Source organism: Puma concolor, chromosome C1 (assembly GCF_028749965.1).
Source record: "Puma concolor isolate L17-30 chromosome C1, mPumCon1.1.hap2, whole genome shotgun sequence".
In the NCBI taxonomy this organism is placed as follows: Eukaryota; Metazoa; Chordata; class Mammalia; order Carnivora; family Felidae; genus Puma; species Puma concolor.
The window spans coordinates 15,778,087-15,797,809 of record NC_141674.1 but is presented as its reverse complement, the minus strand read 5'-3'; the positions used below and the strand labels follow the sequence as shown (position 1 = coordinate 15,797,809).

The window sequence follows — 19,723 nt, the reverse complement described above, 5'->3', positions numbered from 1 at the left end:
GTTTGGAGAGCAAGCCTGTTCATCTTTGATATCTGCCTAACTGAACTGAAATATGAATTACTGTTTGATGATTTCAAAATAAATAAGGAACCAGATCCTTCTAGGAAAATGGATTTTGTCATCCGTGTCACAGAGGAGGAAGCAAGCTCGAGTGGCGGATCCGCAACAGGAGGGGACAAATGGGTGTGCTTCCCACTTTCCAGGTGCTTGACTTCATGCCTCAGTTTCCTCGTTTGTAATGTAGCATTGGCCATACAGGGCTGTTGCCACACCAAATGAGCAGTTCCAGGTGCGGCCACTGGGCCACCTCTGGCCTGGCAATGTTAGCAAGTAAGTGGGGACCTCACTTAAGGAGGCAGAGAAAAGAGAGCAGTTACTGCACTGCTAAATAGGAATGGGTGAGAAGAGGGAGACTCAATCCACTGAGGCACTTTCTGCCCAGGAGGGTGGCAGATGGGTAAGTTATTAACTCCTGTATGTTAAGAGACCATTAAGTCAATGTGGGGACAGGTGGAGGGAGAAATTAACAAATGATACTCAGAAAGGCTAAGCCTGACACAGTTTGGTGACAGCCAACAAGAGGCCTGGGGGATTACAGGACAGAAATCCCGGGAAACTTGGCCTGGGATCTGAAAGGGTACCCACCCCGCTGTTTCAGAGACAAAGTGAAAAGGTGGACCAAAGAAGGCAAGAGGCTGACTTAACAAAAAGTCACATGGTAGATCCTTTTTAAAGACTGGATTTATGGGGGCGCCTGGGTGGCTCAGTTGGTTGGGTGTCTTGACTTCGACTCACGTCATCATCTCATGGCTCGTGAGTTCGAGCCCTGAGTCGGGTTCTGTGTTGACAGCTTGGAGCCTGCAGCCTGCTTCAGATTCTGTGTCTCTCCTTCTCTCTCTCTGCCCTTCCTCCACTAGCGCTCTGTCTCTTTCTCAAAAATAAATAAACTTTAGGGGTGCCTGGGTGGCTCGGTCGGCTGAGCGTCTGACTTCGGCTCAGGTCATCATCTCGCAGTCTGTGAGTTCGAGCCCCGCGTCGGGCTCTGTGCTGACGGCTCGGAGCCTGGAGCCTGCTTCCGATTCTGTGTCTCCCTCTCTCTCTGCCCCTCCCCCGCTCATGCTCTGTCTCTCTGTCAAAAATAAATAAACATTAAAAAAAATTTTTTTTTAATTAACTTTAAAAATAAAAATAAAAAATAAAGATTAGATTTATGGCTTTTCAAATAAAAGCCACCTAAACACTTTTTTAAAGAACATTAAATGTTTGCTGATCTTTGCCCAGAGGCTTGCGCACCTGACCTGGCGAAGTTCATCCCCGAGTCAAAACGAGGTCTGGGAGGATGAAGATACTTCTATGAAACATGCCTGGGGGCAGGGCCTCACTACAGGGTGGGTGGAAGTCTTACTCCCAGAAATAGCTTCCCAGCCCCCCTCCTCTCCTCCCTTCCCTGGGTCAGAGGTACTGGGGGAAAGGGTTTGACTCCCACATATCTACCCTCTGAGCCTCAGTCTTTACAGCAAAGCAGCAGGAGGTGGGGAGGTGAGGATCAGAGATAATGTTGAAGGTACAGGCACCCAGCGGGCACTCACAAAATGCAAACCCACACAGGGCACATTTCTGAGCTCCTCCAAAAGGGCAAGGACCAGGGGGCCCGTGGTTACTCCCAGGAACGAGGGCTCCCGCTTGTTCGTCTTGTATCCCCAGAGCACTTGTGGACACCTAGAATCTCACGTCTAGGCAGCTGCCTCCAGAGCCCCTGTATTTAACCATGAGGCTTCTCGGCCTCCCACACTGCCCTCCAGCTCAGTCACGTGGACTTGGAGATCTGTGCTGCCACCATGGTGCCTGCCCGTCATGGCCGGGTCTTGGCACCAAGGAAAGGGGGACACAACAGAGTCATGGGTTCAGAGCGCAAGATGGCGTTTCTTGTCTGTGGAGTGACACCAGAGCACAGGGCTGTTGGGAGCATTAGGTGAGCTGGTACTTGTCCAGGGAGTCCCTTCCTGAGGGAGCTGCATTAATCTGTACCCTGGAGCACCCAGGGCTGCCTGTCCCCAAGGAGATAGGCCCCAGGCCCAGCTATCTGCGTCCTGACAGGCTGATGGTGGCACCCCTAGACCTCTAGAGCCCTTAGATTCTCCCCGGGGACCACTAGAGCTGGAAGAAAACCCCTACGTGTAGCCACAGAAGGATGTCCACATGTCCCACGTTCCTACTGCCAGCCTCCTGAGGGCTGGCCCAAGCCTCATGCAGTCATTCAGATGAGATCTGAGCCCTCCTTCCAAGGCCTCACAGCACCTTGCTCAGAAACTGCAAACTCACAAGGCAGGCAGGTCATGTCAGTGAGGCAGGTGGGTGTGAGGGAGAAGGCAGTCGTGAGGACTGTGGTAACATGGACAGAGCAGCGGCTAATCCACTCCAGCCACAGTGGCCAGGCAGGAATGTGGGCCCGTGTGGCCACATCTGATCTCAAGAGAAGTAAAATGAAATCACTTGGCTGAACAACAACAACTACTCAATCAATGTTTTTAAATCACCGTAGGAGTCACTAAGCTGCCACAGCTGTCCCCTGCCACCTTTGGAGGGCAGCCTGTGCCAGACCTGCCATTACCTGGGCCATAAATATTCGAAGGCCAATTGATTGAATTAGACCCATTCCAAGTCTTGGAGAAGTCAGGCGTCTTGGCTTACAGATAAGGAAACTGAGGCTCAGAGAGGGGAAGTGAGTTGCCCAAGGTCACACTGGTAGTTAGCATATCAACTCTGCTCTCCTGAGTTGAGGATCTTTTTCTACTAATCCACACCCCCTGCATCCTCCCTCAACAATTCTTTTCAAAAAATAGATACACTACAGATGCACTCCCTTCTCTGGGCCTCAGTCTCTCTGGTCTGCAAAGCAGCCAGCTGACTGCGTCAGCTTCTAAACACCTTCCAGCTCTGAAATCCCAGGCATCTATGAGGTATCCTCACTGGTCAGTACTTTGTGGCCTCAGATGAATATAAAATAATAATAATAATGGGGAAGACAAGTCCACATTAGCTGGGAAGGAACACTACAATTTTTAGTGAAACCTAACTCCTGGTTACTGGAATTCACAATGAACAAGGGTAATACTCAGGCAGTTTAACCACCATCCGACAGTTAAACAAAAACACATCTGGTTTAACTTCATGTTCCTCTCTCCTCCCCCAACCCCCTACCCTCATCTCAAATTTTACCCCTTAATTTGAGAAGTCAAATTAAATGCAAACAATTGATTTCATGCCACAGTGAGGTTGAGAATTTCAGCATGGAAAACTTTAAGCAGGAACTTTTTCTGGGAGCAATTATGAAATGTTGGGGGGTGGGATGGGGAGGTGGAAAACGTAGAGACTACTCTTAAATGTTCTTTGGACAGTGAACATTGTATAAAAGTTGTTGAGGGCCGACTGTGAACCCAACACTCAGAGAGGCCAAGTGACTTGCCTCAGGTCACACAGCTAGGACTGGAAGCCAAAATGCCAACCCCAAAGCCAGTATTTTCCCTGCTCTCTAGGCCTCTTAACCTAAACAGGGCCTTCCCTCTGGCCCTTATGGACCATCTGCTAGTGATGAAGGAAAATGCCCTGGGAATAGAACTCCTAAGCCACCAACACTTAGCCCAGTGTTGGAAAACCATTTATGATCTTGCTGGCCGCTCATAGCAGCTGCAAAGTACATATTACTAACCCACATTGCCGATGATTTCTTCATCTGAGATTCAGAGAGGGAAAATGATTCGTTCAGGGTCACAAAGAACTGCTGGGAATGAACCTCTCATCTACTGCCCCCAGCTGCCCTCTAAATGCCAGGATACCTCTAGAAGGAAAAAAAAAAAAAAAGGAAGCCATGCTTCTTAGCCTAGCTCCAGCCTGCCTGTGACTACGTTGCCCTGGGAAGCTTAGTCAGCATTCCTGTGGCCACGCAGGAAGATTTCTGAGCACTGGTCCTCAGCCCAGCTTGCTCACTCTCTCCGCAAAGCTCTCTCGGAGCTCTGGGATTTGTATTAATAACTTCAGTCGGACCTATTTCAAGGTGAGAACTCTGGGCTGTGCTGCTGGATCCTACTCCTGGATTAGGAAGGCCCCATCCCCAGAGATGGGTACGACATGGAGATCACCAGGCTTGGAATTTTAGCCACCTGGGCCCTCACCCCCACTTCCCAGGTAACATCTGTGTGTCCTCAGACAAATCCCTCCCTCTCTCTAAGACCAGTGTCTTCATATGTAAATCGAGGACAGCATCTAGCTTGCAGGGAATGTCAGATAAGTAAGCCAAGGGACAGGCAGGACTTGAGCTTGGTTTCACCCCAGTCCCAAGCTGGGACACAGCGAGGCACAAGAACAGGCAGAGGGCGGGGCGCAATGCATGATGACAGCTCCAAACCTGTGCCCGGCACAAAGCTCCAGGCTGCTGAGCAAGGCTGTATCTCAGATGGTAGTGAGGGCATCATGCCATCCTATAGGGCAGCTAATCAGAGAATGGGTTGAGCCGAGGCGAAGGTGGGTGGCCAGGGTTCAGGGGTAGTGACATAACCTCACACCCAGGGTCAGAGTTGCATTTTTTGCTGAGATTAGAGCTGATCATAGTCAATATTTTCTTTAAGTACAGGCACTAGCTAAACACCTTGCATGCATTAATCATGTATAGACCTCACCATCAGTAGGTACTGGTTTGTTGTTTAATATTTTTGAGAGAGAAAGAGAGAGAGCTCACACGCCCGAGCAGGGTAGGTAGGAGCAGAGAGAGGGGAGCAGACAGGATCCAAAGAGAGCTCTGCAGTGACAGCAAAGAGCCCAATACAGGGCTCAAATTCACAAACCGTGAGATCATGATCTGAGCCAGATCTGAGCCCAAGTGGGACCCTTAACTGACTGAGCCACTCAGATGCCTCAAATTACAGTAGGTACTGTTTATTGATGTCTTCAGCTTCAAGGAGGACACTGAAGCACAGCAGGGGACAGTACCTGTCTCAGGTCACACCGCTAAGTTGCTTTTTCTTTTTCTGTTAGAGAGAATAAAATGTTGGCCAATCAATTTTTTTAAATTTGTTTAACATTTATTCATTTTTGAGAGACAGAGAGAGACAGAGTGTGAGTGGGGGAGGGGCAGAGAGAGACAGAGACACAGAATCTGAAGCAGGCTCCGGGCTCTGAGCTGTCAGCACAGAGCCCGACGGGGCTCGAACTCACAGACCACAAGATTGGGACCTGAGCTGAAGTCAGACGCTTAACCAACTGAGCCATCCAGGAGCCCCCAATTAAAAAAAAATTAAGTTTGGGGCACCTGGGGGGCTCAGTTGGTTGGGCATCCAACTTCGGCTCAGGTCATTATCTCACGGCTCGTGGGTGGAGCCCCACATCGGACCCTGTGCTGACAGCTCAGAGCCTGGAGCCTACTTCAGATCCTGTGTCTCCCTCTCTGACCCTCCTGTGCTCGCACTGCCTCTCTCAAAAAAAAACTTTAAAAAAAATTTTTAACGTTTTTTAAAGTTTATTTTATTTATTTTGAGAGAGAAAGAGCACACGGGAGGAGCAAAGGGAGAAAGAGAGAATCCCAAGCAGGCTCTGAACTGTCAGTACAGAAGCCAATATGGGGCTCAAACTCACGAACCGTGAGATCATGATCTGAGCCAAAGAATTAGGCCCCGAACCGACTGAGGCACCCAGGAGCTCCTTGGCCAATCAATTTTATACATGTTATTGCATTTTAATTTTTATTTTTATTTGAGAGAAAGAGACAGAGAGAGAAAGTGGGGGAGAGGGCCAGAGGGAGGGGGAGGGGAGGGGGGAGGGAGAGAGAGAGAGAGAGAGAGAGACAGAGACAGAGAGACAGAGAATCCCAAGCAGACTATACACTCAGCACAGAACCTGAGGCAGGGCTCAAACCCACAACCCTGGGATCATGACCTAAGCCGAAATCCAGTCAGATGCTCAACCAACTGAGTCACCCAGGAGCCCCTGTATTACTGCATTTTCATCTTCTCTCTTGTGAATTACTTGATTGCGATTCTATGGGAATGTCGGAATATCAGCTCCACGAAGAGGGCTTTTGTCTGTTCTCTCCTGCTCCATTGCCAGCACCTAGAACAGGGCTTGGCACAAAGCTTAATAAGTATTTGTTGAATAAAGATAGCATTGTTTTCTGGCCTCAGTTCAGTTTTATTCCTCACAAGAGTCTTAGGAGAGAGACATACTCCCATTTTACAGGGGGTGACACGGACACAGAGCCTGTCTCACTCCAGGGGCTGGGAAGTTGGGAAGCTGTGTCCAGGGACCTCTGCTGCTTAGGGACTTCAGAGGCACGGAAGTTCAGGAAGGAAAAAAGAGACAGAGGGACAAGATGGGCAGGGGCAGGGAGCAGTAGAGTGGGTGGAGAGAGGACAACACAGGTGGGGAGGGCTGGACATTTGGAGAAGGCAGGTCTGGAGGGTGGGAAGGGATGGAGCCTTGGAACTCTGAGTTCAAATCCTGGTGTCCTCACTTGCTTAGTTTCTGTAAGCCTCAGTCTCCCCATGTGTAAACCAAATGGTGCACGTGAAGGGCTGGGGCAGGCCTGGCACACATCAGGCCCTCAATGCAGTCTCTGGCATCTTCACTAAGTCAAGGAGCCAACCCTTGCCTCCTTGGGAAACCTACCCACCTGTACAAGTTTTCCCCAGGGCTTAAAAGCCCTTTCTGGCCTCAGAATCAGAAGCTTCTTTTGATCTCCAGCGTTTTCCTCCTCCACCCAGAGGTCTTTGTAAAGGCCCCCCTCCCCCAACCCCATTATGTGTTAGAAAAGGGTCAGAAGGGACAATGATGGGGCTTTTCTCAGCTCCCTCCCCCGCCATTGTGACCATGCATTTAACCTAAACTGGGCATGGGAATCAGCCTTGGGCAACCCACTTACCTGCGGGCAGCCAGAGGTGAGGGGTAGGCTCCCTCTGCTTCCAGGGGTCCAGGGCTTTGCCCCCCGCCCCCCCCCCCCCCCCCCCCCCCGCTGCTGTGGCCACCCCAACTCCCAGCAAACACTCACACGCCAGTTGTCCCCTCTCCCCTCCCCCGCCACCACGCGGCTCTGGGACCCCAGAGCCTCCCTCCCTCTGCTCATTCCAGCTTTGCCCCAAACTACTTTGGACCCCACGTGGGCACGCTAGCCTCCTCCCCAAGCGTCTGAGCGTGATCTAGAGGTTCCTAGGTGGGCGGCATTTAAAGACACCAGGCAGGGTGCTGGGGTTGGCAGCCTGAGTCTCTGGATCTCCCACCAGATGGGTATCATCAGGGCAGCTCGGTCACGGGACACCGGGGAGAGGCGCGAAGACAGGTGTAGGTCCCAGGCAGAGACCTAGGAGGCAGGAGACCCTAGAACTGCAGCGGCCGTCCCGAGCGCGGTCCCCTTAGCTCGCGGTCCCCGTGGGCGCCACGTCCAACCTCCAGCCTGGCCCAGCGCGCTGCCGAGAGCCTCGGATGTGCACGAGTTCGGGAGCGGGACAGGTGGCTGAGGGTCGCGAACGGGCCGCCCTGGGTGGTGTGCAGGCGCGGAGGTCCGCGCTCTGACATTTCTATCCCTTCTCGCCGCCGGTCCCGGACGAAGGGAGGATGTGGGAGGGGCCCGTGTCGACCACGTCCCCAGGGATCCCGGAGAGCCGGGGGATGGCATCGGGTCCTTACCTGAGCGCAGTTCGTGGGCGAAGGTCTGTCCTGGCACAAGTGACGTGGGGCCGGTGCGCTGGGACCGAGGGCCCGGAGTGGCGGGAGCGCAACGCTGCCGGGGCCACCTCCCCCGCGGGCTTATAAAGGCGGCCGCGGGGCCGGGAGGGAGGCCAGGGCAGCCCTCCCCCGCGCCCGCCCCCGCCCCCTCCCCCAGCCCGGGCCGGGTCCTCCCCGCCCCGCCCCCCGCCGGAGTTGTGTTGGCTGACCTGGCAGCGCGGCCAGGGCGCCCCCTGCCGGGAGACGGGGCGCCCCAGCTCCGTCGGGTTCCTCCGCCCGTGGGGGAGGGACGGCGGGGGGGCCCCAGCTGCTGGCTTGTTCCACCGCCCCCTCCCCTCCCCGCTCTCTCGGTCCCTGTCCTCCTCCCGCCGGGGCCTTCTCTGCCTCCCTCTCTGCGAGGTCTGGCGGATTCAAGTCTCTGCGCGCGCGTAGCCCAGTTGTCTTTATCTTTGGTTCTAACTTCGTTCTGTGTCTCTTGTGGGTCTTTCTCCTGCCCTCTGTCTTTCTGCCCTTCTCCGTGTGTCTGTCTGTGTCTGTCTACCTTTCTTCGGGTCTCTCCATATCTCTATTCGTCTTTATGCACGTGTCCTCTGTCTCTGTCCACCTGTCTGTCCGACTCTCCCTGCTGCCCTCTCTCCTTTCCAATTCAGACCAGACGGCTAACACTCTATCCGGCTAGCTCTCTTCCCTGCCCTTGGGTTCTCTCCTCGGCTAGGGCCACAGGAAGCAGAGGGTGACCTAGGAGGGGTGGCTTCCAGAAGGGAGCCTCCACTAAACAGGGGCTGTTACCTCTTTTCTCCTGAGAGGGAAAGGGCCAGCCAGGGTCCATGCTGACTTGTCCCAGACAGATTCCCAGCCACTAGCCTCCTGGGTGACAGAGGAGTGAACCACACTTCCCAAGAAAAGGAGTCAGACATCCCGGGTTCAAGACTCCACCCTGGTGACCTTGGACAAGTCACTTGGCCCCTGTGGATCACCCTGTTCCATAGCCACTGTATTCCCTGGTTTCCCTCACCACTTGCTGGGAGAGTCATATGAGAGAATAGTTGAAAAGTGCACAGGAAACTCTAAAATTCTAGATGAATGTGAGGGGGGTGGACAGGAGTAGATCCCAGCACTATAGGCCTCGTCCCTACTCCCCAGTGACCAGCCCCATGAGCAGGGGGGATCTGCCTCCTTTCCCTGAGAACCAGACTGAGTTTGATTTCTCCTGACAATGTTCTGCCAAGTCTCCCAGCAATGTCTGAATGCGTTCAGCGACAAAGACCTGACTGCCTCCCGAGAAAAGGGTATTTTCGGTGGCCTTTAGGGCTGCCTGGAGCAATCTGTGCCTCTAACCCACAAAAGCCAGTCGGAGATTTGAAGGCACGGACGTTGGGTCCCCCAGATCTCTGCCATCCTCAATATCTAAGCCCTAATCTTCCTGCAGCCACCTTGTCCTAAAGGTGAGAAGGGGGTCAAGTCTAGAGCAGAGGGGAGATGGTGTTAGCACCAGCAGAACCCAATACCAGCCCAGAACTCTCTGACCTGCTCCATGGCAGCTCAGGGCCAGGCATCTTGCATATATTATTTCCCAACAATCCCATTTTACAGAAGAGAAAACAGAGTCCCAGAAAGAGTACATGACTTGCCAGTAAGACTGGAGCCAGAAGTGGGACCTGGCACCAGAAACCAAGAATGTCTTTGCATTTGTTTTTGCTTTCTGTATTTTTAGCAATTGATATTGTTTCTTCATTTACAGGAGTAATACAAGGTATCTTTAGCAGAGGAGAGGGGTGGCGAGAGAGAGAGAGAGCGAGAGAGAGAGAGAGAAAGAGAGAATGAATCCCAAGCAGGCTCCATGCTCAGCTCAGAGCCTGATGCATGGCTCAATCCCACAACCCTGGGATCATGACTTGAGCCAAAATCCAAAATCAAGAGCCGGACTCTCAACTGACTGAGCCACCCAGGTGCCAAGCACACCCTTTTTCTTTTTCAGGAGCGTTATTTATATATTTAATGGCTTAGGTTATTACAGCAAAAATCATGGATGTGGTACATGAGTGAAGTTTAGGAAATACACGTTTGTATAAGACATCATGGGTGAAAACATCCAGAACTGACCAGAAGCTAAGAAGGCCTCTGTCATTGCTTACAAACTCCAAGCAAGGGTTTAGGGATAGGAGGAGGCTTGAGATGGTGTCATCATCAGTGAGCCAGGGGGAAATCCCCAGGCATGGTAAGTCTGCCTGTCACAGCGTAGACAGATGCTGGGAGGCTGAGCCAGCAAGAAGTTGGGGGAACTCTATTCCACCTGTCATGGGTCCCCAGCACCAACCCCTGACTTCTGATCTCTCCAAAGCTATGAGGGATAGGATCTTCTGGGTGCACCACATGGCCAGCTTGGGGCCCCTGTGTCTGGGTGATTTTCCCCAAGGTACTATCCCACCTTGGGAGTCCACTGAGAGGAACCACTGCCTGGGCAACCCCACCTCCTTCCTGCCTTACCTCTCCTAGCCTGCTCCTGGGTTCTGTCCCACAAGGAAAATTCAACTGAAGTAGGGGCAGGGGGCACCCAGCAGCCACTGCTGCCCATGCTCTCTGGGTACCTCCCTTCCCAGTGCTGTCAGTGAAGCAGGAAGGAGGCCTGGATGGGAAACCAGGATCCCCACCTTCCAGCTCTGCCCTAGCTTTCTGGGGGAGCTGAGAAAGTCACTTTCCCTGCCTAGGCTCAGATGCCCTCTGCCTGGATGGACTGACAATATCTAAATCCAGATGAGAGTCCAGGATTCTGGGACCACTTGGCTGGTAGAAAGCAATTCATTATATTAGGTTTCTCTACGTCTACACATCCCCTGTCTCTGGAGCTCTGTTTCCTTATTGGAAAAGTAAGCAACTTGGACTGCCTGACCTCCAAGTTCCCTTTGCCCAAAGAACTAATGATTTAACGAGTCTCACAACACTTTTATATGGTGGACAGGGCAGGCATTTATAGTCCCCACAAGAGATGAGGAAACTGGAGTCCAAAGATGTTATTTACTTAAAGGTCAGGGTTGAGGTACCTGGGTGGCTCAGTCGGTTAAAGTGTCCAACTTCGGCTTAGGTCATGACCTCAAGGTTCGTGAGTTCGAACCCTACATCGGGCTGTCTGCTGTCAGCACAGAGACCACTTCAGATCCTCTATCCTCCTCTCTCTCTCTGCCCCTCTCAAAAATAAATAAACATTAAAAAAATTTTTTTTAATTAAAAAATAAAGGTCAGGGTCAAAGCTGGGGCTTCTTCTACTTTTTTCTACTCATCTGTTTACTCCATATTTATTAAGAGCATGTGATGAGCCCCCTGCTTTTTAACAAGGCCTGAAGTTTACCAGGCCTTAGAAGCCAGGTTTGAGATGAGAAGGCCAGGAGGTCCAGAGTTCTAATTCTGACTTCCACTGCCCCTTGGGGAGTCTCCTTCACTGGGAAATGCTGAGATGGAGAGCACTGGTGGCTCAGGCCCTGGATGGAGAGAGAGGAAGGAGAAGGGACAGAGAGAAAAGAGACAAAACTCTGAGGTCTGTTTCCAGGGGTTGGTGGGGGGAGGGGGGGCAGTGAGGAGTGGGCTCTGACCTGGGGCTGGGGAAAGACCGCCTGAAATCTAGGTGGATATTTTTTTTAACTTTTTTTTAAAAAGTTTGTTTGTTTGTTTGTTTGTTTGTTTGTTTAGAGACCACACGAGCAGGGAAGGGGCAGAGAGAGGGGGAGAAAGAGAACCCCAAGCAGGCTCCATACCACCGGTGCAGACCCCGTCTCAGGGCTAGATCTCACGAACCACCAGATCATGACCTGAGCCAAAACCAAGAGTCCAGCGCTTAATGGACTGAGCCATCCCGGAGCCCCTCTAGGTTGACATTTAAGGGTGCTGGGCTCTGGAAACGCTTTGTCTATTCTGACCCCTGTATTCAAAGGATCATTCCAGGGGCGCCTGGGTGGCTCAGTCGGTTGAGCGCCGACTTCGGCTCAGGTCACGATCTCGCGGTCCGTGAGTTCAAGCCCTGCATCGGGCCCCTGTGCTGACAGCTCAGAGCCCGGAGCCTGTTTCGGATTCTGTGTCTCCCTCTCTCTGACCCTCCCCCGTTCATGCTCAGTCTCTCTCTGTCTCAAAAATAAATAAATGTTGGGGCGCCTGGGTGGCTCAGTCGGTTAAGCGTCCGACTTCAGCTCAGGTCACGATCTCGCGGTCCGCGAGTTCGAGCCCCACATCGGGCTCTGGGCTGATGGCTCAGAGCCTGGAGCCTGCTTCTGATTCTGTGTCTCCGTCTCTCTCTGCCCCTCCCCCGTTCATGCTCTGTCTCTCTCTGTCTCAAAAATAAATAAACGTTAAAAAAAAATTAAAAAAAAAATAAAATAAATAAATAAATAAATAAATAAATGTTAAAAAAAAATTAAAAAAACAAACAAACAAACAAAGGATCATTCCATCTCAAGCCCAGGCATAACCAAAGTTTCAGCCGCTTGTGTCCCGGTACCACTTTCAGCCCCACCTTCAGCTCCATAGAACAATGAACTGAAAGGCTCTGGAAGACTAAGGAGAAGACGGTTCCGTTCGACCAACATGACGCCCAACATTACTGAACACTGACTTCGTCACAGGCCCTGGTCTACGTGCTTTGCACCTGTTAACCTATCCGATCCTCACAACAACCCTACAGAGTAGGACTTTTATTCCCACTTGACAGGTGAGGAAGCTCAGGCATACACAGGCTGTCATTTGCACAAGTGCCTGCCGGGCGGGTGTAAAACGCTATGTCCACTAAATCCGCAACACTGAGGCTGCGTCATGAATGTCCTCCTCGCTTTTCAAAGGAGGAAGCTCTCAGCTCAGAGAAGCTTAACAATTTTATTCGTCCAACAGATGGATGACTGCTCCGTGCCAGGCACTCTTCTAGGGACTGGGGACACAAGTGAATAAAACAAAGATCTCTGTCCTTATGGAGTTGACATTCTAGTTAGGGAAGACAGATAATAAACATTATAAATATCTAAGTTATATGGTACATTAGACGATGTTAAGTGGGGGGGGGGGGGGGGGGGTGCCCGGGTAGCTCAGTTGGTTAAGTGACCGACTCTTCACCTTGGCTCAGGTCATGATCTCATGTTTGTGAGTTCAACCTCTGCGTTGGGCTCCAAGCTGGCAGCGCAGAGCCTACTTGGGAGTCTCCCTCTCCTCTCTCTTCTGCCCCTCCCCCTCCCTCAAAATAAATAAACATTTTTAAAAAAGAAATGTTAAGGATGTGGATAAAGAGCTATAAGGAAGAACAAGAGTGCCTCCCGGGGGCAGGTTGTGGCATTAAATAGGGTGTTGAAGGCCAAGAAGATAACACTGGAACAAAGATGAAAGGCAAGAGAGAGCCTGTCTGAGGACAACCAGTCAACGGAGAACCTGAGTTGCCTATGTCTCATGCCTGGGCTTTTGCGCTGTGTGTGACATGCCCTCCCAGACCAGTTCTACCCTCCAAGCCTCACACCACACCAGCCTTGGCTTTGGCCCCAGGCCTAGGTTTACTCCCTAATCCTGCCCCAGCCCCTGTCTGAATCCCATCTGAAGCCTAGCGCTTGCTCCAGTCCCCATCTTCTCTTAGTCCAATCTTTCAAGCAGTACTACCCCAAGGCGTCCCTTCACACGGACAACTCCATCCCCAGTCCGGGTCCCTCCCATCAGCCAGCTTTGCAGCTGGCGCTCAGTACCCTAAGAACTGGCCAGTCCCAGCTGCTCTTAAAGGGAGCCCTCCTCACAAAAGGGGAAGCCCGCTTGTGAGAAACCCCATTGTCCAGGGAACAATGTCCCCATTTTGTCCTTTATTTCTAAAAGGGCTTGCGAGCAGGCTCTGAGCTCTGAGCTCCCAGCTCTGAAAGGGAGCATGTTGCTTCCTATTCTCAGCCTTAGAGAAGCCCGTAGGCCAAAAGGAAGGACTAAGGCCATCTACTGGGGGCTGGATTCCAGAGGCCAGAGCAGATTCAGGCAGGCCTGGCTTTAGCAGTCCCGTGGCATTTCCAGAATGGAGGCAGGAGACAAGCCATCCCTAATAAGTAGAAGAAAAGCTGGCTGTACCCAGGATGGCAGGGGAGAGAACTTTTCCACTCTCCATCCTGCCCTAACACACCAGGTTTTCATCATCTCTGATAAAATCTTCCTTGAAGATTTGTCCATCCTCCTGCCTGTGCCTCAGCCTATCTATCACCTCCCTGTCTTCCAACGGACACATCTGAGATGGTTCTCGGACATGTTCTCACTGGAGGTTGCACCACTTTGGCCCCTCACTTCCTGTTAGACACAGTCAGGGACCCGAGCATGCTTTGGGGTGCGGACAATGGCAGGCCGATATTGGTAGGTTGAGGTTTACTTTAGTGATATTCATAAAGGCTTAGTAGGTGTCTAATCTATTTGCTTTTAATCAAATACATATAGTAGTAACCCAAGCCAGATGTGACTGCCACATCTTTGTTTCCAGAACATGGGCTGAGGATATCTACCTCCCGACGACTGGCCTTGGGTTCAGTGCATCCCCCTGCCCTTGCTTTCACCGATGACCTCTACCTTGACATGTCAAAGCCATGGCAGGGGTGGAGACGTACCACTAACTGGCCTCTTGACTCCCAGCAAAAGCAAAAGAGTAGGAGTTGGGCATCTTTGTCAGACAAAGAATGCCTAACAGGATATGCTTGTGAGGGACCTGAGGGGTATTCAGTTTTATCTCCTGCCAAGGCTTTTACTTCCTGGCTCTGCTTACACCAAATACAGCTTGACGTAGAACATTCTGCTTTTCAACAGGAATCCTGAACTCACCGTCAACTTGGATTGCAGACCATGGGTATAAAGGGCTTCTCTTAGCAAAGCCCTCCTACTTCCTTCCCTCCTTTTAAACAGGCCTATGTCCACGGAGTCCTGTCTCTTGCAGAAATTAACCAATGACGACAAAAAATGAACACCTATTCCAAAATCCTGAGATTTTCCCACAAGTCTCCTTAAAGAGCAGCCTTATAGGCACTGGTTTGAATTCCAAGATTCAACAGACTACAGCACAACCAACTCCTTCACCTTCTACTTTAGAATTGCCAACATCTCAGCCAGGAGCCTGGGGTCCACCTGTGCCCCTCCTATCTCCTGAGCCCCACACGCTCTGGGTCTATTACTCACAACATCCCACTTCTGGTCCCAGTTTCTCTATCAGCTAGGAAGTTGTAACTCATAGAAAATACAACTTCTCAGACTGGTTTTGAAAATAAAGGGAATTCTCTGGCAAACAAAAACAAAAAGTCTACGTTCAGAGAGGCTTTTCGCAGTGGCGCAGTGATGTAATCAGGACTTGGTTTTGCTCTGTTTTTCCATGTCTCAGCTCCTCTTCCTCCTTCTTGGCCCCACTCTCACTCAGGCCAATGTCAGCAAGTTACAGAAGTCTCCTTTAAGATATTTTTAAAAAGTAGAAATCTATTTCCTCACCCAAACAAACACAAATCTTAGGATTGACCCAATGTCCATCATGGACTCCCTAACAAAGTCACCACAATGGTTGATTCCAGCCAATCCAGGCCCGCTGGTGGAGATGGAATGGGATTCAGCTCACCCAGCCTGCTCTGAAGGAAGACGGGAGTGAGTGTTGGGGAGGCAGCTCACAAGCACCCCCACACACAATGGCTTTAGGACTCAGGCAAGTACTCACACTCTTGCATTTATGGATGACTTTGTACTTGCCAAAGCACTTAGAAGTAAAAAATAATAAAAATATTTGATATGTGCAAAGTGTGATAGGTTTTAAAATATATGCTCATTTATGCTCATGCTAGAAAGTTTAAAGTTTAAATGCAAAAAGGAAAAATAAATGAAAATGCCCTGTAATCTTATCACACAGAAACATCCCATTTAACACCTCGGTATTTATCTTTCCAGATTTAAAAACAGAAGAGAACAAAACAAAAACTCTAAAAGCATGGGATCATAGGAGACAGACTGCAGGTCCCTGCTTTTCTCATGTAACTTGTACACATGTTCCCAATCCCTCCCAGGTTTTTAAATCCTCTGGATGCCATTATTTCACTTTCTCCTCTGGATGGGGGTTATTATGATCCCCTTCTACAGACAATGAAACAGAGGCTTGCAGAACAAGTCAAGAGCAGGCAGCTGGCACACAATTCCTAGCCCCTAACCATGGTGCTTCACAGTCTCTGAGTGGGGGAGGAAGGGTGCGCTGCCGCTCTTTTACAAAGTGCCAGCAAGTGTTCCTGGAAGGTAAGACTGACCACATGCCATACCTCCGGGACAGTTCGGTCTCCTTTCCAGCCTCCTCGTTGGTGGTTCCAGAGGGCTCTGGGCATTGGGAGGAACGCCCGGGGTTTAATCTTTACCACCCCAAAGTGCAGTGTCATGGAAACCCAGGGACTCCAGACTCTTCCTCTACCTCTAAGGGTGGGGGTGGTGTTGGGGGTAGGGCAGAGGGCAAACACTTCACTTCAGCTGCCAACTCCCCCTGCTTGAGTTATGGGTGCAGGACACTGGAGTAAAAGCATGTGATACATGGCCTCAGAAGGCCTGAGTCCCTACCTCCTAACAGCTTCTAGTTAAAAGGCTGTAGTGATGATCAGCCCACTCTGAATCAGACTACCTGGATTCAGACAGACCTGGCTTCACTGGCTATGTGACCCTGAGCAAGTGAGCTGTGTGACCTGAATTTCGTCTGCTGTGAAATGGGCATATTAATACACACCACATGGCTTTGTTGAGAAGTTGAAGACAAACTATATAAACACCTGGGAAGAGTGTATGATACCTAATAAGCATTTAATAAATATGAGCTATTACTGATTATTACTATTATTTTATCAGATATCTGTAATGAGGAGTCTAGTTGCAGGTAATAGAAAACCACTGCTGCAAGGAGGAATTTATTAAAAGGAAGTTTGTCCAAAGGAGCCAAAGGCAGGGAGGCTGCCAGGCCTCCAGAAGAAATTAGAAGCAGGGATTTGATCAATCACCAACCAGACCACTTCCTGTCTCTGAGTTTGCACCTGCTTCATTTCTCTCCCTGCAGACCCCCTGACCCCTCTTCCCAGTCTTTGCCTCAGGGCCTCCCCAGGGCTGCCTACCAAAGTGCACATGGTATAGCAGTTTTGGGGTGGCCAGAGGAGAGACTCGGATTGGCCCAGTTGGGTCACATGTCCACTCCTGGGCCAATCAACTCTGGGCGGGGGTGGAGTCACACAGTGCCAAGATGGCAGCTCCCGAAGAAGTAGTCGGCTTAGCGCTGGGACCGGACACCCGGATGATGAGTTCCCTCCTCGTGGAAGCCACTGTTGCTGCTGCTCGGTTCTCGCAGTGAGAGGCCGAGCTCTCATCCCGACTTACGTAATGGGCCTGCTCGCAGTTTCCCTCCTCCTGGGGGAGGCCCGACCGCCCTACCCATTGCTCTTAGTAGCCACCACAGGACACCCCTGCACACGCACACACACACCTGGACACACTGCAGGTTCAGCCCAAACCTAGACTGGTCTGCTGACCCCATGGCCATGCGAACTAAGAAACTGAGGGGAGGGCAGTTGTCGATCAAGAGAGAGGCAACGTCAGATTCTCCTGGGGCGGGGCGCCTTGTGGAACCGAGTGGAAACAGGACGTGGAGCAGGCCAGCGGAGGGAGGAGGAGAGCACAGTCACTCAGGGAGAAACTGAGGTAAGAGCGACCTACTGCCCAATGCCCTGAGCGAGTCCCCCAGGCTCCCACTCTCCAGTCCCCACCTCCAGCGCAGGAGGCCTGGCAGAGCTTACTCTCCCGGGCTCGTGGAGATCCCTGGAATTTCCAGTTCCAGCCTCACAATTCCCTCTCACCCCGATTTTTGTTTTGTGTTACCAAAAATGCCCTACCCAGGAAAATTCACTTCCCCATTTCTCCTTAAAATGAGCCACAAATCATCCAACTTCCGCGTTTCTTCAGGGAGAGAAGGCACAACCAACCCACCCCCTTATTTCTCCTGGGCAAAGCCGGTGGGGGATGTGCAGGCATGTGCCCATGTGTGTGCCTAGAGCGTGCACCAGAACCACAGCCATTTAAGGATACTTCAATGCTGGTTCGCACCACAATACTCTTCTTGTCCCAGTATCACCTGATCTTCCCAGGAAGGAGGGGACAGAAAGCAACTTGCCCAAAATGGCCTGTAGAAATGAACAGTATGGCTTCCCACCCCAGAGCGTGGGCACTGCATTCCTGAGGGCAGCAGGGGAGGGTCCATAGGGTGGGGGGACCTTCTCCGGACCTCAGAGTTGGGCCGGCCATGACACGGCAAAGCAGGACTGGAGTAAGGACTTTCAGGAAACTATTTCCACTACTATCGGTGCTTCCGCATGTATATGCAGAAGCTGATGCCGAAACCACTGCCCGCCAGACAACCATTCACTGGGAGGGAGGGGGTCACAATGCCTGGGAGTGGCTCTACCTAGCTCCTCACCATGCCTAAGAAGCTCAACCTAGACCCCCGTCCTCCCTCTTCTTTCCTCCAGCAGATCTTCGATGAAGATTTATTCAGATTCAGTGAAGGTTTTTTTTGTTTGGTTGGTTGGTTTTTGTTTGTTTTCCTAGCACCTACTGTGTGCTAGGACCTGTCCATAATTAAATTATACATGTACTTACTTAGTCCCTCTTTTTTTTTTTTCTTTAAGTAGGCTCCAGGAGCAACACAGGGCTTGAAACTCATGACCCCAAGATCAAGAGTTGAGTTGTGGGGCACCTGGGTGGCTCGGTTGGGCATCCGACTTCGGCTCAGGTCATGATCTCACAGTTCATGGGTTCTAGCCCCACGTCGGGCTCTGTGCTGACAGCTCAGAGCCTGGAGCCTGCTTCGGATTCTGTGTCTCCCTCTCTCTCTGCCCCTCCGCTGCTTGTGCTCTGTCTCTGTCTCTCAAAAATCAATAAACATTAAAAAAAAAAAAAAAAGTTGCATGCTATGCTGGCTGAACCAGCCAGATGCCCCAAGTCCCTCCTTTTCAGGAGCCACCAGTAACTCTGAAATCTTAACTCCTGTATTTGTGAAATGACAAGGTTGAACAAGGCATGATCTTGGGCCCTGTCCTGCTCTGATAGACTAGGAATGAGGTATCTCATCAGTTGTGAGATCTGCATTATGGTAATGAATGGTAGGCTGTTTTCTTTTCTTTTTTTTTTTTAAGATTTAAAATTTGTAAGTAATCCCTACACCAACATGGGGCTCAAACTCACAGCCCTGAGATCCAGAGTTACATGCTGTACTGACTGAGCCAGCCAGGTGCCCCTAAGTCTATTTTATTTCTTAATCTTGACCTTTCTCTACACCTGTGGTTCCTGATCTCTCCAGGTCCCCAACACAGAGGGTGTGTATGGAGGAAACTCTGATTGCTTGCTGAGAATCCAGCTAATCCCAAATTCCTGACTGGCTGGCTAAAAGACTGAGGTCAGACTGACAGCAGTGACCCTGACAGGTGACATACCAACATTCTAATCCTGGGTGCAGCAGTAGTCCCTGGGCGGGGCTGTGTCATACTCCCATCCCAACCCACCCTCCCTTAGCAAGCAGTGGTTAGGCCCAGGACACCAGGAAAATAAAGGAATCTCCCCAAATCCGAACAAAAACCAAGAACAAAAGTTCATTTTGACAATCTTATTCAGAACTTTGCAATCAGTAAACTTAAAATACAGAGGTATAAACTAGTTTTAATTTTGGCATACCTGTTAGGTATATATTTGTGGTTTAATGTTATTTATACTTCTGATCTCACAAGAAGAGTTTGGTAAGGGACACTACAGCGCTTAGGCATCTAAAGGTCTAAAGTGGGGTCCTGGTGCTGGGAGTCAGGTCCCCAGCCTTGGGAGTGGTGGCCCCAAGCCATCACCTTTCTGTCTCTGATTGGAAGGACTTGTCTGTTTTCTTATCACTGTCTCTTAAAATATCTTAAGACCATAGTTGCAAAACAAGGCAGTTTTGTTTATATTATTTTTTTCCCAGGGGGAGGGGTGGGAGGGAGGAAAACAGTCCCTA

General features: G+C 50.9%; 1 protein-coding gene across 2 annotated transcripts in view; it reads right to left on the bottom strand.

Annotated features, from left to right (window-relative positions):
* The window catches only part of ALPL (alkaline phosphatase, biomineralization associated), a 66,254-nt gene extending 50,152 nt beyond the window's left edge, over positions 1-16,102 (bottom strand). The window contains exon 1 of one of the 2 annotated variants that reach the window (XM_086715983.1): positions 15,978-16,102. The gene's annotated coding sequence lies outside the window, so the exon portion shown is untranslated. Of the gene's footprint in view, positions 1-7,671; positions 7,827-15,977 lie in introns of those variants that run through there. The other variant, XM_086715984.1, reaches the window with a different exon arrangement.
* Between the last annotated feature and the right edge of the window lie 3,621 nt (positions 16,103-19,723).